Raw genomic sequence first — 15,002 nt, forward strand, 5'->3', positions numbered from 1 at the left:
ATTCTCAATCTTGCAAAATGGAAATTACTTCAACATTTAAAAAATATTTTTGTGATAAACTGTAATTAGAATCTAAACTTCCTTTTATGATTTCTCTCAGAATTTGCTTTTTCATTATAAGTCTGTTAATTAAGAGAATTATAATTTATCCTAACCTAGTTTTGGGTCCTGCCTTTAAAGTTCTGGAATAATTTCCCACTTGCCTTTACTATTTGTTGTTCTCATTGATGTACCACTGTTATTAAAAAGATATTTTTTAATCCATAAAAATTTTGAGGTGAATATTATCAAGAAAAAAATCAACAAAGTTGCTGCTTAATGGAAACCATTTCCAATGATTTAAAGACAAAAAGGTGACTGGAGTAATTTGCATTGATTTATAAAGCAGAAATCATGTTTCACCAACCTGACAGCCTTCTACAGTGAGATGACTGTGGTTTGGTGGATGAGGGGAGAGGAGCTGATCATGTGTATCTTGAATTCAGCTAGGCTTTTGCCACTGCTTCCCACACCATTCTCATAGACACACTGGTGATGTATGGACTAGGAAACCGGACAGTGAGGTGGACGAAAATCTCAGTAGCTCAGCAGCAGAATGAAGCCCAGCTAAAGCCAACAGTGTACCCCCCTGAGGCAGATAGTGTTTAACATTAGTGATCCCGATGATGAAGGCAGTGCACCTTCAATGAGTGTGAGGATGATACAGAACTTATTGGTGTGGTTGATAAACCAGATGGCTGTGCTGCTATTCACCAGGGCATCAACAGAGCTGAGAAATAGGCTGACAGGAATCTCATGGAATTCAACAAAGAGAAATCTGCAGTTCTGCTCCTGGGCAAGAATAACTGCGGGCACCAGCACAGGCCGAGGTTAAACTGGTCTGAAAGCAGCTTTGTAGAGAAGAGTCTAGAGGTCCTGGTGGGCACCAAATTGAATATCAGTCAACAATGCATTAGGAAGGGTGTTGTCAGGGGAGAGAGAGTTCCTTCCTCTCTAATTAGTACTGGTGAGGCCACATTTGTGTTGCTGTCTCCAGTTGTGGTCTCCCCTATTCAGAGTGTAGTATCATGAAGTGAAAAGCTACTCAATCTTTAAAGGGATGTTATTGTGTCAAGGTGACTTGAATTGTTTAATTTTGGGAAACACAAACAAGGTTAGTTGAAAAGGAAGATGACTAATGGATACCCATTTGTGCCTCCCATTGAAAATATCTTCCCACAACAGTTTTCATTCCAAAATCCAAAGATTTAGATGTCCACTTCATGCCCCTTAAATGTCACCACTTAAAGTAATCACCGCAAAGATTCCATCAAATATCCTCAAACTGTGGAGCATCATTTAGCCCTGCTGTGCTATGAATATTACCTGGCAATGAAAAGATAGAACTTGTGACCTAAAGATTGACCCATCTGCTATTTATTTAGCCCTGGAAAAAGTAATTCTATATCAGAAAAACAAAACAAAAAAAGGAAAGAAAATAGCAATTTGAAACCGTACCGCTGATAGGGTGATTTCATTTTAGAAGTACCTTTAGTTTGCTTATGATCAGAGACTGAGCTTCATGTTTGTTAAAATAATATTGAAGTATAACCGAGGGCATAAGTAAATTTAGCTTCTGTACTGTTTAGTGAATCCCATCTGTACCTTCATAAGCTGAAAATATAGAAGGCTGATCATGAACAACAGAAAAAAGGTCTGTAAGATATTAAATTTATGATGATCACCCTCTGTCTGCATAATGGAAATTTTCTGAAGACGTGTAGCAAGAGAAGGAATTCATAGCTGTTAAATTACACATGTCTCGGCTTCAGTCTATGGTTGACAAGACATGTCCCAGTCCTTATGTAATGGTGTCCAGAAACAAAACATTCCATACTAACCTGTATTCTGTTAGGGAAGGTTAGTCAAGGCAAAAACAGTTCCCAGACTCCTGGACAGGAAAAACTGAAGGAAGGTCTTTTTGCCTCTCTGTATCTAAGCCTTCAGAATTTCTTTTGTGTTTGGTGTCCTGATCCAAATAATTTCTGGTTTAACAACCTTGGTCTGCTGCTCCTTTCTACTACAAAAAACACCTTAGAAGGTCCTAAAAAGTGGAGTATTATTTTGAAAGATGTTGAACTTTGTGTGTATGAATAAGGGTTTTCAAGGATTTATCTTTCTTCCCTCTTTTATTAATGGAACTCGCAGTCCTTGATATGAAGAAATCCCTAGGACACCCAGCTTTTCATGATGTCTGGCAAGCCTCCAAAATATTTCAGCTTCTTTACAACAAGGAATAAGTTTTCTGATGAAACCCATCTTTTTGGATGTAGAAGGCAGTTTCTGTGGCAAAAATCTGCTCTTCCCTCCAAGACAGGAAATACAGGAATATACTGTTCCCTCTAAGATAGATTAGTTCCATAGTTACGACTTCCAGTTTTATTATTAATAAGGCATGATGTTGATCATCTTCTTGTCTCTTATTTAAACAAGATGGTCATGCAGTTCTTTCTAGTACAGTGTTGTTCTCTTTTTATTATGTAGAATCTGTTTCCTGAATTCTTATTTCTTTAAATATCCAAGCACTGCATTTGATTTCAAGCTGTCATCTAATACCATCCTTGTGAGAATTTTTGCAAGGGTTCTGTCCCATTCTATCACCTGCAAGAAGTAACAGAAAGAGCCAGACTGAAAAAAACCTGACATCCCTCCAAATGACCACATATCTGGGAACACAAACATCTTTAAATGATGTTTGGAAATTGAATTAATTCATTTCCTTTCTAGAATTATAAGGTATCCATTTTGCCTGTAAGGCACAACCCAGTGAAACATGAAGTTCAAAATACAATGCCACAGCAGGAGCAAATGACAGTGCATCTGGATTTGGAGGAGTGCAGATGAAAGCTATCATTTCTACCATTAGAGCAATGATGTGGAGGTCTGTAGAGCTTTGGACTCCAATGATGCAGATGATAGTCTGGATTCTGTTCCAACACAGTCTGGAGATGCAGAGAAGAAGGTCTCAAACTGCATGCTCCCAGTGTTGGATATTACTGAGAACTGTTACTTCCCTGGATTTGTGAAGTGTGTGAGATGCCAGTGAAGACAGAGATACATTCTTTCTTGTCATCTATACTGATCTATATTAAATCAATCTCATTGTGCTCCTATTTTATCTCAGTGTTGTAAGAGGTTATAAACTTTATTAAGCAACTTTAAGTAGTGTAAGGTTTTATATTCAAATTTGATCTGCTAGAACTATTCTAATAATTTATTTTCTGATGTAATCAAAGGGCTCTTCCTCTCTTTGTAAATTCTGTCATGCTTCATGTAGGATGTCAGCATCTCTGAGCCTTGGGTGATGTTTGGACAAACAACATGGATTGGTTGCTCTTGCACTTGACACAGTGCACAGATTAGAGTCTACTCTTGAATTGCCACTTACCCAGGATTACCATTCAGTTCAGACTCACAGTATCCTAAGCCGCTTTCTGAAGGTCAAATCCTTTTTTTGATTGTGATACATCAGAAAGATTTAATAGCAACTGTATCCAAAGGGGATTTTCTTGAAAAAATAGGTCTGATTTTACTTCTAATTGTTTCTAACTGTCTGAAATTCAAATAATTTCTCAACTTCTATTAGGAAGCATACGGTTCCAGTGTGGGGTAATTGTTTTCCATCTGGACACTGTCTGGTGGTGGTATTTGCTGTAGCCATAAGTAAATAAATGAAAGAGTCAAATAAATGAAGACATCTGTAAATAATTTATTTGCTGATTGATGGCTGGTAAATAAACTCTAGCTTCTCTCTTTGGTTAGATTCACAATCAAAATTGTGGAATGAGATATACACCAGCTTGCTAGAAGTCTGAAGTTCAAAGGTAGGATATGAGAAAGTCTCTAGGGATACCCAGAAACACCAAAGAAGTGGCAGACAAATTCCAGTTAATGCTGCCTCTGACCTCAGCAAGCCCCTCGCTGAAACACTTTAAAGCATGCTAAAGCCTTTCTTGAAATCCTGCTCTGGTTGTCTACCTGCCCTCTGTTTTGATCAGCTCTCTGTAGCCAGTCTTTCAAGGGGAAGAGTGATATGGAGGCCCAGAAGAAGTTCACTTTTAAAACTGATGATTCTGTCAAGGACAGACAGGAGCAAATGAACAAGAGAAAAAAGAGGACACAAAACATGACTGTAGTTCTGGCTCTGCAAAGATTTGCCAGACTCAAGTCAGCGCTTTCACTTCTTTCAAGGCGATATTTTTCCTTTTCCTGCTTTGTCTGTGTGAGCTCTAAGTAATGCAAAAATTATCACATGAACATTGTTATTAGTCTTATTAATATGTGCTTTCATACTAAGTGGAATGCTTCTACTCATGAATAAGTTAATCTATTTATTGCTAAGGTTCATTAGGAGATGGGGGTACTCTCAGAACTCCGTGAATGGGCAGCCTTGTATCCAAATACTTCAAACCCATCTTTGGAACACTTGCACTGAAGTAGCAAAAATGCCTGTGAAATATGACTTTTTAGCTTGAGCATTTGTACACTTACTGAACTGAATTTGAAGCAGGACTCACTCAGATGTCAGACTCTTGCAATTAAAAACTGTGCTAGGCTAGCTAGTTAGTGCGTTATTACACACTTTACGGTGTGAGCTGCAAATTAGCTACTCAAAGTCCGCAGTTCAAAGGATTTGCAGGCCTAGAATTATTCACTGAACAAGATTGTGAATAATTTCAAATAATGAATAAATTCAATATACTTTTTGTTCTGTCCATGCATAGCCTCTGAAGAGGGAAAGAATAAAAAGGAGAAATCAATCAGATAAATTATTCATCGAGAATTATTTGTTCAGCTCTAATGCTTATGTACTTAGACAATATTTTCATTGGAACAGATTCTGAAGAGCTCTTCAGTCTGCATATATCTCAGCCACAATTCATCTGTAAAAGGTTTGAGGTTCTTGTTAAATGCAGATGCCTAGACCTAGTTGTAGGCAGTAGGATTTAACTGATTTTATCTCAAAGTTCTTGACTAAGTCAAGCTACTTCAAGAATTATTTAACAGGAATTGCTTTTGGGAAAGTAGTTTTTTGTCATTGTCTGTGTCTGCGTTGGGAAGTAGTTTTAAGTGATCATTCCAATTCTGCTTGCTTCTGTTCATGTCTGACTTGACTATTTCCAGTCCAGTGTGGTAACCAAGGTGTTTTCTTTCAGAAATTAAGTCTTTTCATCGTGTAGTTAAGAAAGATCATCAATGTAAAATCTACTCCTAATGTGAAGAGCTACCTTTCTGTACTACTTGTTATTGTCTTGAAAGAAGTTAAGATCATGGAATTCATTGACATGTATAGTTCAGATTAGCATGCTAACCACCAGAGTTCCCCCTAAAATATATATTGTTAAAATAGTTTGTCATGATAGTAACAGATGCAACTATTTGCTGCTATTTAGTTGATGCTGTGTGTCTTAAAAATCAGAGGGTGAACAGGGAAGTGGATATTTTTTCTACTTAGGGTAACCCCACCTCTTTTGATGTGAATACCTTTGTTGCTCCACTGCATCAGTGAGACCAAAGAGCCTTGATTCCATCTTATCTAAAATGCAGTGAGAGAATAGAGAAAAAACCAGTGGATCTTATGTACTGAAAAGGGAAGAACATTAGATATTGTAGAACAGGTATTTGCTCTCATATTAATGACTTTTTAACTAATACAAAGAAGTTTTGGGTTTCTTCCTCCTGTCAATAAGCAATCTGTTCCATTCATGTTATTTCTGTAAGGCAAAGAGGTGCCAGTCCAAAGGGACAATCCAGGTAGCTGTAAAAAAAAAGAAACAAAGCTGTTAAGCTCCTTTCCTTCTTCTTGCAAAAAAAAAAAAGTTCTCATACACATTTTACTGTCATTCTTGTTACATCCACGCTGATTGGGAGCAGGGGGCTGGACCTGGGAAGTTATGCTGGTCTTCGCTCTGCCACTGATTTGCCATCATCTATTGACCAAGTTAAGTTCTTTTTACTCTATCGTGAGCTGTTATGCTAACATCTTTCACTTATGTTGATGTAAGAATTTAGGAGAAGGATTATCTTTTATTTTATAATGTACAGAGTTTAACACAGTAGGGGCATAATCTTGATTAGGGCCTCAATGTGGTACTATAATAGAGTTAATAAATAATACTTGACAGCAGTCTAAAGATGGAGGTATAGAAGGAAATGAGGCATAACTTTTGAATAACGCTTAATTCAAGTATGATAGATGCAAAGGAAACCACCAAGGTAAAGTCAAACTTTTTTTCACAGGACAATACCATATCTGTGTGACAACAACAAATACAGTAAAGCATGTCTCCATGGTTCTGCAGACCAAAATGTCTGAAGATATTTTTCCATAGAGTCAAAAGTCAAAACATAAGGTTTTCTTATTGCCACTTGATGGTCCTTTATGTGATGACTGTATATATTGCTTAGATTGCTTATTGTCTCCTTATGAATCTTCATTTAATTGAAGACATGTTGGTAATCCAGAGAGATTGTCTGGATAATACATTATGAATTCAACACTTCCCTTATTTGCCTGAGAATATTTAGAAAAAAAAAGTTTTAGTATTTCCTTTTCCTATTGTTTCTTTCTTCCTATTTATGCAATTCAGTATATCATGTTGATTTCTTTTATTGCATTTAAGATTTGCAGAAGTCAAAATTGAATGATAGAAAAAATGATTTTCAAGTATACTATTTCTTGCAAACTGGGAAGTGGGTGTTTCCTATTAAATATGCAGTAAAATGCAACAGGTCATGTTAACCAATAATAAACTGCGCTTATGTATGCAAGGATTTTGAATCAATTCAGATCTAAAGTTCTCCAACTGTTCATCAGGCATTTAACAAACACTTTCTCCTTGTTCTTGACAAAATGTTTTCCTCTTCTTTTTTTTTTCCAATTAGCATTTTCCAAATGATGAATTGGCAGTGTAGTCAGCTCCATTTATTGACTGATACATGGAAATCATCTGGTTTAGTCTCCACATTGTGCATGACTGTTTCACTCTATCTTTGCTTCACCAAGGCAATTTCACAGTGTGACAGCTACCAACAAAAAAAAAAAAAACCAACAAGCAAAAGATAAGACAAGACACTTTAAACTAGAACAAACCAATTAAAGAGCATATTAAGAAGCAGTTAAGGCTCTCTGGTTGCCACAGACAGTATTCAGCAGAGAGTTGGTGTGCTGGAATGGGTCTTTCTTCTCTTTCCCTGGGTATCAGTTACTGTAAGTGTCTGAGGAACATCATGAGCAGCAGAGACAGCTTCAAAAATACTTGAAAAAATCTGAGTAATTTTGCCAAGCGTTGTAGCAAATGCTTGAATTTGTCAATTCTGTAACTGCATTATCTGTCAGCAGATGAGTGAGTAGATTGATTTTAGCTTAGCACTGGTTTGCAGGGTGAGAGAACAGGGCATTTGTATGGGAACCAGTGCTGGAAGCTGAGGTGAGCTCTGAGCTGGTGGATGAGTCAGTCCCCAGGCCAGGCAGGACTGCCCAGGTACATCCCATGGGACACTGCTCATGGGCAACTCATATCAATGTAAAAAGACACTGAGGAACTCAAAACTGGGTTGTTCTCCAAAAACCTCATTCTGGTCCTTCTGAAGTGCCTGTGAAGCAAGTCTCCAACTTTAACAAGAGCAGGGTCAGATGCTAAAACCAGACTTCATAGTTTCACAGTGAGGCTTACAGCAAGGGCCAGCAGTATAATACTTATACACAGATGATCACCACCACATTTCTGTGTGATTCATCTGGGAGAAACAAGTGCATAACATTTGCACTCTTGCCAGCCTTGTAGCTACCCTTGACCCAGCTGTCTTTCCCAACAGACTGTCACTACTTCTGTTGTCAAGGGGTGTCTGTGGCTGCAAAGGATATTCCAGGATTTTTCTTGGAGAAAGTGACTGCAAATAACCCAGTTCCACAGCATACACTTGGCCAATGTCAAACATAACTTCTGTGGGGCCTGGGCCCACAAATGCATGTTGTTTGTGTCTTTAGTTATTGTTGGTATCTGGGCTAGAATCAATGTTTTTCCTGAATCAGAGACATTGGTTGATGACACAAAATTAAAGTCTTTATCATCATTCCAATTCTAGTCATTCATTCAAAGTATTGTTATGGAAGTTTAAAAAATAGTTTACTAATGCTCTACATAATTATTTTATTTTTACATTATATTCCAGCTGCTATGATACCACTGAAACTTCAAAAAATGTTCTTTGTGTGTAGCCCTGATGAGTAGGTCCTACAACAGAGCTTTCACACTAGAATTATGTATTAGCTGTGCAAAGATTATGAAGGAATTTGGGAGCTGAATGAAAAAGAAGACTATCTGTATTTTAATATTTGCAACTTGGTCAGTGTAGGTAAAGCATGGTTGTTGTCAACAGAATGAAAAGATCCAACATCAGTGCAAATCACTCAGGAACAAAATTCAAGAAAGAAAAAAACCCTCTTTAAATCCAAATGCTAAAAAGGTCAAGAGTTGTTTGTCAGAGGCTCAAGAAAAAGACAGCAAAAATATATTTTTAAACCTACCTAGGGAAATTAATGCTAAAGTAATTTTCAGGCTAGGGCTGGGAACATAGCACTTTGTCATTTTAGAATAAACACCAAAAACAGATGCCACAATTTCATAAAATAAACATGCAGTGAAAGGGTAACACAGACATTAGCAGCAAACTGAGACAGTAGCCAATACAGTATGATGAGAAGGAATACTCAGTATGGTGTGATGTGTGATAGAAGCCATTAGCCATATGGTACAGTGTGAAGAGGGCCTCTGTGACTAAGTAACAGTTGTATGTTATGTGGTTTATAAAATAATTATGCAATGGCAAGCAACTCTTTTATAATTATTGGCTGTTTCAAAATATTTCTGCTAATCTGGAGGCATTTACTAAGTTGATGGATGCAGGCAGTCTGCTTCCTGTGTCTCCATGTTTGCAGATTATGCGGTGCATCGTCCTACTAAGGGCAGTGACCATTTTAAATTGGCCACTAGAGACCGTATTTGTTTTTTTTTCTGAAAAGCCAGGGAATATCCATGTAAATACATCATGTCTTTCTTGGACACCTGCCAAGGAAGGACTGAGTAGCTACCTGTCTGTTATTCATTGGCACTTTTTTTCCTGCTCTTCCTTTATTCAGTGACATCTCTGAAAAGTGAAAGCGTGTTACCAGAAAGCCCTATTTCTGTGTCACTGTGGATGGCATAAGCTGATGACAACCTCAGCAGATTATGTTTTTTTTTTCTGCTGTGTCTTTCATGCTTACATTAGAGGCTACAAAACTATCAGCAACTGAAGAACATCAAACAAATTTCCTTGGTTTAACCAACAAGAGGATGGCACTAATTTCCTTTTCCTTTTCTGCTGCTCCTCAAACAAGCATATGGAAGATAAGTGCCTGTTAGACACTTGTAAATCTCAGCACTTTTGCTTTGAAATGGGAATAAAGTAATAAAGAAATAAGGGTTTTGGGAAAATGTTTAGATGCAAAATTTGCTAGCAAGTGAGACTAGGGATCCAGAGTAGCTAGAGGCACCCAGATCCTGGCTGTCCAGCTCTGACAGGGAGGGAACTGTTATGTGAGAGGGTACAAAAATCCTCCATGTCCTGTGACCGTGCAGTACATGGATCAGTTGGCTGGGAACAGCGTAGGGATGCAGGTCTAAACAGCTGCAGCTGGGACATCAAACCTAATCCCCAAAAGTCAATCAAGATACACAGCTTGGAGAGATCCACAAAACAGCTCTACCCTTTCTATCCCTTTGACACATGCTGGAGGCCACAAAACACTTCCCATCTTTCCCCAGTAAACTTAGATCCAGCATAAAAGACTAAAGGACCCAGTTGTAAAATATGACAGGAAGAGCACAGGAGAGATCAAGGGCATTGCCAGTATAACAGTCTTTGAACATCTCTGTCTGTCACACCCATATGGGTCAGCTCTAGCTTGGTCCTAGAGACATTACAGATCAAACAGGAATTTTATTATATGCATCTGGTGTATTGCTGTTAGTGCTCCAGAATAGCACTTGGATAATCTCACTGTAATAGGTAAGTCTGCCATCTAGGTTTTCAGTTTTGGAGTGCTTAGTCAATTGATGTTTTCACAGTGCAAATAACTGATATGAACTGTAACTACTGAACAAGTCTTATAACAGGGATGTGTCATTAGACTTGCTAGAAACTAAATCTGCTATGAAGCTTCTGAAAAGACTTCAGTGCACTAAAATGAAATTCTAGTCTACATGTAAGCAGTGCAGGTGTAATGAAATTTTTTACTGCAGCTAAAAATATTTTGCAAGGCTGCAATCCAATGGCATGGTTCATACCACATTTTAAATGTTATAATGTATAACATTTTAAAGGGATGTGTTGCTAAGTATAATGCAAGGATATATATTAGAAAATTACAATACACAGAATATTACATATACATGTGTATGTGTATATATGCACACACATACATGCATATGTGTATATACATACTTTTTTTCCTGAAAGAAAAAAACCATTGTTCATCAATGATAGCAGCTGGCATGACTGCTGAACCAGTTATTTTATTTTATCTGGTATTACTAGGGAAGATACCACTTTCATTTTTGCCAGCATTTGTAGTGTAAATGAGGAGCAACCTATTGTAAAATGTTGCTACTGAGATCAAAGGAAGCAGCCCTTACTACCAAGCTAAAATCATTCTGGGGAAATGTTTTTGATTATGGTTAATGATGTAATCAAGCCACTAAACTGCCTAGAAGTTGGAGTTGCAGCAGGCGTACAGCCTGCCCATTACAAACCACCTAATCGACAATAATGCAGAGGGAAAAAAGGTGTGATGTGGCAAACAAGACGCCAGTTAAATGTTTACTCTAATGGCACACAAAACTGGACAGATTTGATTAGAATACTTATGCTTATCTTCTTAGGAGGAGAACACTGAACAGCTGAAGGTTTAGCACAGAAAAAGAAAAAAACAACAAAAAGCAAAGGTGGAGAGAAAAGGACCAAAAAAGGTCATTTTTTAACATCTTTGAATTCATTCTTTAAAGACCAATTACTTTCCTGTCCCCTGTGGGAGAAAAACATTCTTCTTCTTAATAGCAGAATCATTCTAAGACTTCTCTGATTCATTTTATATTTAGCAGATTACAGTTTTGGAGTCATCAGTAGGAGAGAACCCAGCAAACTGACAGACCTGAAATCATGTCCTTTGATTGTAATTGACAGGGAAAGCGTTTAAGGTAAAGAAAAAAAAATATTTTATTCATCTTTGATTACACTGTGATGTGATTTGGTGACATAATACAGCTGTGAACTGGGGTAAGAAAGGCAATAATTCCTACTTGAGGCTTTGACATGATGTAGCCCTTTAGTCTTCTTCAAACCAATGCCTCCAGCTACAATAGTCCCCTTGATGGAGTCTAGACAAATAGATATACAGACTGTTACAATTTAAAAGGCAAAGAGCTTAAAATAACATTTCTCTAGGCCATGTATTTTTGTATTAAATGGCTAAGCTGACACATATTTTTCTTTACAAAATAAATCTAGATAATTATTAAAAATCATATATTGGATAAAAATTATTCACTTTTTCAAATCTATAAAATTACTGAATCAGAAACACCTACTAGAAGTGAAAGGTTCACTTAGTGAATCCACACTAGCCTTTAGGTACTATATATATCTTGTCGATATGTTAACTTTTTAACTTTTTTCTCTGTGTTTCATTCTCAAAATATCATTTTAATGTTCCTAAAAATTTACTGTCCAGCATCTTCAAAAGTACTTAACAGGTCCTGGTTTACAAAACCCTTGGACAACTCTGAGAGGTTTCTGTAAAGAATAATATAAAGAAAAATATGTAAAAATAAAGTAAGTAAAATAAAAATTGTACTACCACACATTAGCTATCATGGGAGAGCAACTTCATACAGCTTGTCTGTGCCCCTGGAGGGTGAGTCTGGCTTACATCAGTCACCTAACTTGGATTGACCTAGGCAGGAGCTTACCTTGATGGGGTTAAACTGGTGTCCAAAGCAAAGTATGAAAAGTCACATGTACCCAGTTACACTGAAGTTTTTCACAATGCAGTTTTAGGAGGTTTAAAATGTCTCGCTCACAACAGAAATGTTTCCTTACAACTACAAGATGTGGACTAAGTAAGAGATCACCTATTTCATCCTTACAAAACATGTTCATCATTTCTAAAAAGAAAAGTGGAATTTCATGGTCATGATGAATTTTTGCTAACGATTGAGTTCCTGCTAGCACTTTGGGTTTTTAGACATAAGCGGTTAACCTAGGGCAATAAAGAAAATAAATGTTAGAAAATTCTGTCACATCTTCAGGATCTGTGTTACAGACATTTGAAAAACAAGTGATTTGGTCATCTTCACAAATATTTTCTGATGAAACTGCAAATTCAGTAGTGCCTACAGTATCCAAAACTTATTATGCCACTTCAATTTTCTTTTTAAAAAGTTATGTTTCTAAAATACTTTGCAAAAGCCTTTCTGTTTTCTCATCAGACCTATTACATGTGGTTATGACAATAGGGTAGCACAAAGCATATATTCAACAGAACAGTGTTATTTCATCATCAAATGAAGTTAATCATCAGATTAATGTATTTTGAATGTGCAAAGGGCTGTTCTGTATCAGTGTTCTTTTTTGTAGTTATCATAGAGAAATAGATGGCAATAGCAGTTGCATAGACTGAGTTTCCCGCTGCAAGGAAGAGCTTCATTGCACAGCATCACAGGCTGAGCTTCCCCAATCTCTTCCTTTTATAATTATCACTGTTTTAAATCATGGTGACCAGTTCTGTGAATGAAATCATTGAAACTCCCTGCCACGTATACAGACATTGCCAAAAATTTTTAAGTTAGTCCAAATAGTGACGATGAAACTAAACAAGCACCACCAATTTACACTTAATCCATCAATAAGAAACTAGATAGTGTTAGGAATTGTACCGAGATATTATTGGTTCTATCTCTGATGACACAGTTATACAAAACACTGATATCTTTCCAAGTGTATCCTTCTCTGACTTGGGATGTTCAGAACTTCAGATATATGATGTTGTTGAGGCACCTGAAAAATGAAAAAAATGACAAATCCAGTTAGAAAGCCTCAGGTGAGCTGAAAATAGTCATCATAATTACAAACTTCTAATGATCCATCCAATTTAATCTCAGTATTTAAGAATTAATAAAAGCATTCTGGAATTAGCCTTTCAATGCTCCCAGGTCTAGCAAAGGCACAATAGTACAGAGGCTTGAATCTCCACTTAGCTTTTTTTTATTGTGGATTTTTTGTTTGTTTGGTTTTGGTTTTTTTCTATTTGGTCATTGATATTACAGTTTCAGAATTCTGAACCAAACCTCTGTAAGAATGGACTTCAGACTGAACACAAATAGTAGTACAAGAGAAAAATTCAATATCTAAGAATAAAATTTAATGACCCCTACAGGTTCATATTCACACAGGCCTGAGTGCTAATATTTTTACAATGCTATACTCTACCTACTGCAATGAATAGGCTTGAAAATTCCAGTTAGCGCTCGTGAAGGAAATTCCACTCAAAATGAGGGATCTTACTTTACAAATACTGTTGCAATATTCAGCAATTATATGTAAGATTAAGACATACTGATTAAACTATATTACCGTATTTATTATCTGTTGCATTTTTACGGTCCATTTTCTATTTTCTTTGCAGTACCAAGTAAAGAAAAAAACCCCTAAATAATAAATTTCAGATGAAATTTATAAAGTTATAGTTAAAGAAACATTATCCCTAAAATTACCATTTGAATGATAAGCAATTTTGGGAGTAATTATAGTGCACACTCTACATTCAATGCATTCTGATATATGGATAATTACTCCTGGTAATATGTGTTAGTTAGATTTTATAACAACAATAACAATTTATTGCAAAATTAATTCCTTGGCACAATTTAACATTTATTGATGTGAAGTCAAAGTGAATTGATTTTATTGCAGACCACTTGTGATACGTTTTCCCTATGCTCCTGCCCTAATTGGTTATTATAGGTCATTTTGGTATTTAGTTTTAAAAATAAATTAATTTGGTACCAAGGTGCATTTAGTGAAATGGCAAGATATTTACAGCTCATGTGGATTTATTTAAATAAAAAATGGTAAGGTAATGCAATCATCTTTGGTTATAAAGTGATGGATGAATTGAAAACATTTCTGAATCAGGTCAATGGTAGTGATGATTAGTGCATTGTTAATCAAGTTGCTGAGATTGCTATCAAAAGCTTTATCTCTTTCACTCAGACTGGTGAGAGGATCATGAATATTAAAGAGATTCAAATAGATCTGCACTCATGTAATATGGAGCACTACAAATGAAAAGGCTAAATGAACCCAGACTGTGACTTTATGCACTGATATATCTCTTAACCAAAGAGGAATGTCTAATCCATTTCTATACTTGTATTAGGCTACATACATTGCAAGAATACAAAGACAAAGTATTTCATGTACCATATTCATTTTATGGGGTAAGTACTTATTTACAGCCCTACCAATATGAAGAAAAAAAAATGCAGAAAAGGTTTTTCAGGACTGAAACAATACTACTATAGGCCAGATTTTAATTTCTACAACAGCAGTAAAAATCCAAATAGTGCACTTGAAATCAGCAGCCTCATCTCAATTACATTGCTCTTATTTTATTATTGCTGACTTACTTGAATTTAGGATTTAGTCCAGTGTATAGTTTAATTATATGTCTAGAATCCACACTCACTTTAAATCTTAGAGGAGATATAACAAATAATGTATGTAATCACAAATGTATGGTGCAAATTTGTGGACAGTGGAGGCCTGAAACCTGCATACATGCAGGTATGTGCTTAACCGTGTGCTGAGAAACTCCATGGATGTCTACCTGGATTAACAGGGGAGACGAGGCAAAGCAGGTT

The sequence above is a fragment of the Manacus candei genome, unplaced genomic scaffold (genome assembly GCF_025592945.1).
Source record: "Manacus candei isolate 608988 ecotype Guabito, Panama unplaced genomic scaffold, ASM2559294v1 h1tg000015l, whole genome shotgun sequence".
Taxonomy (NCBI): domain Eukaryota; kingdom Metazoa; phylum Chordata; class Aves; order Passeriformes; family Pipridae; genus Manacus; species Manacus candei.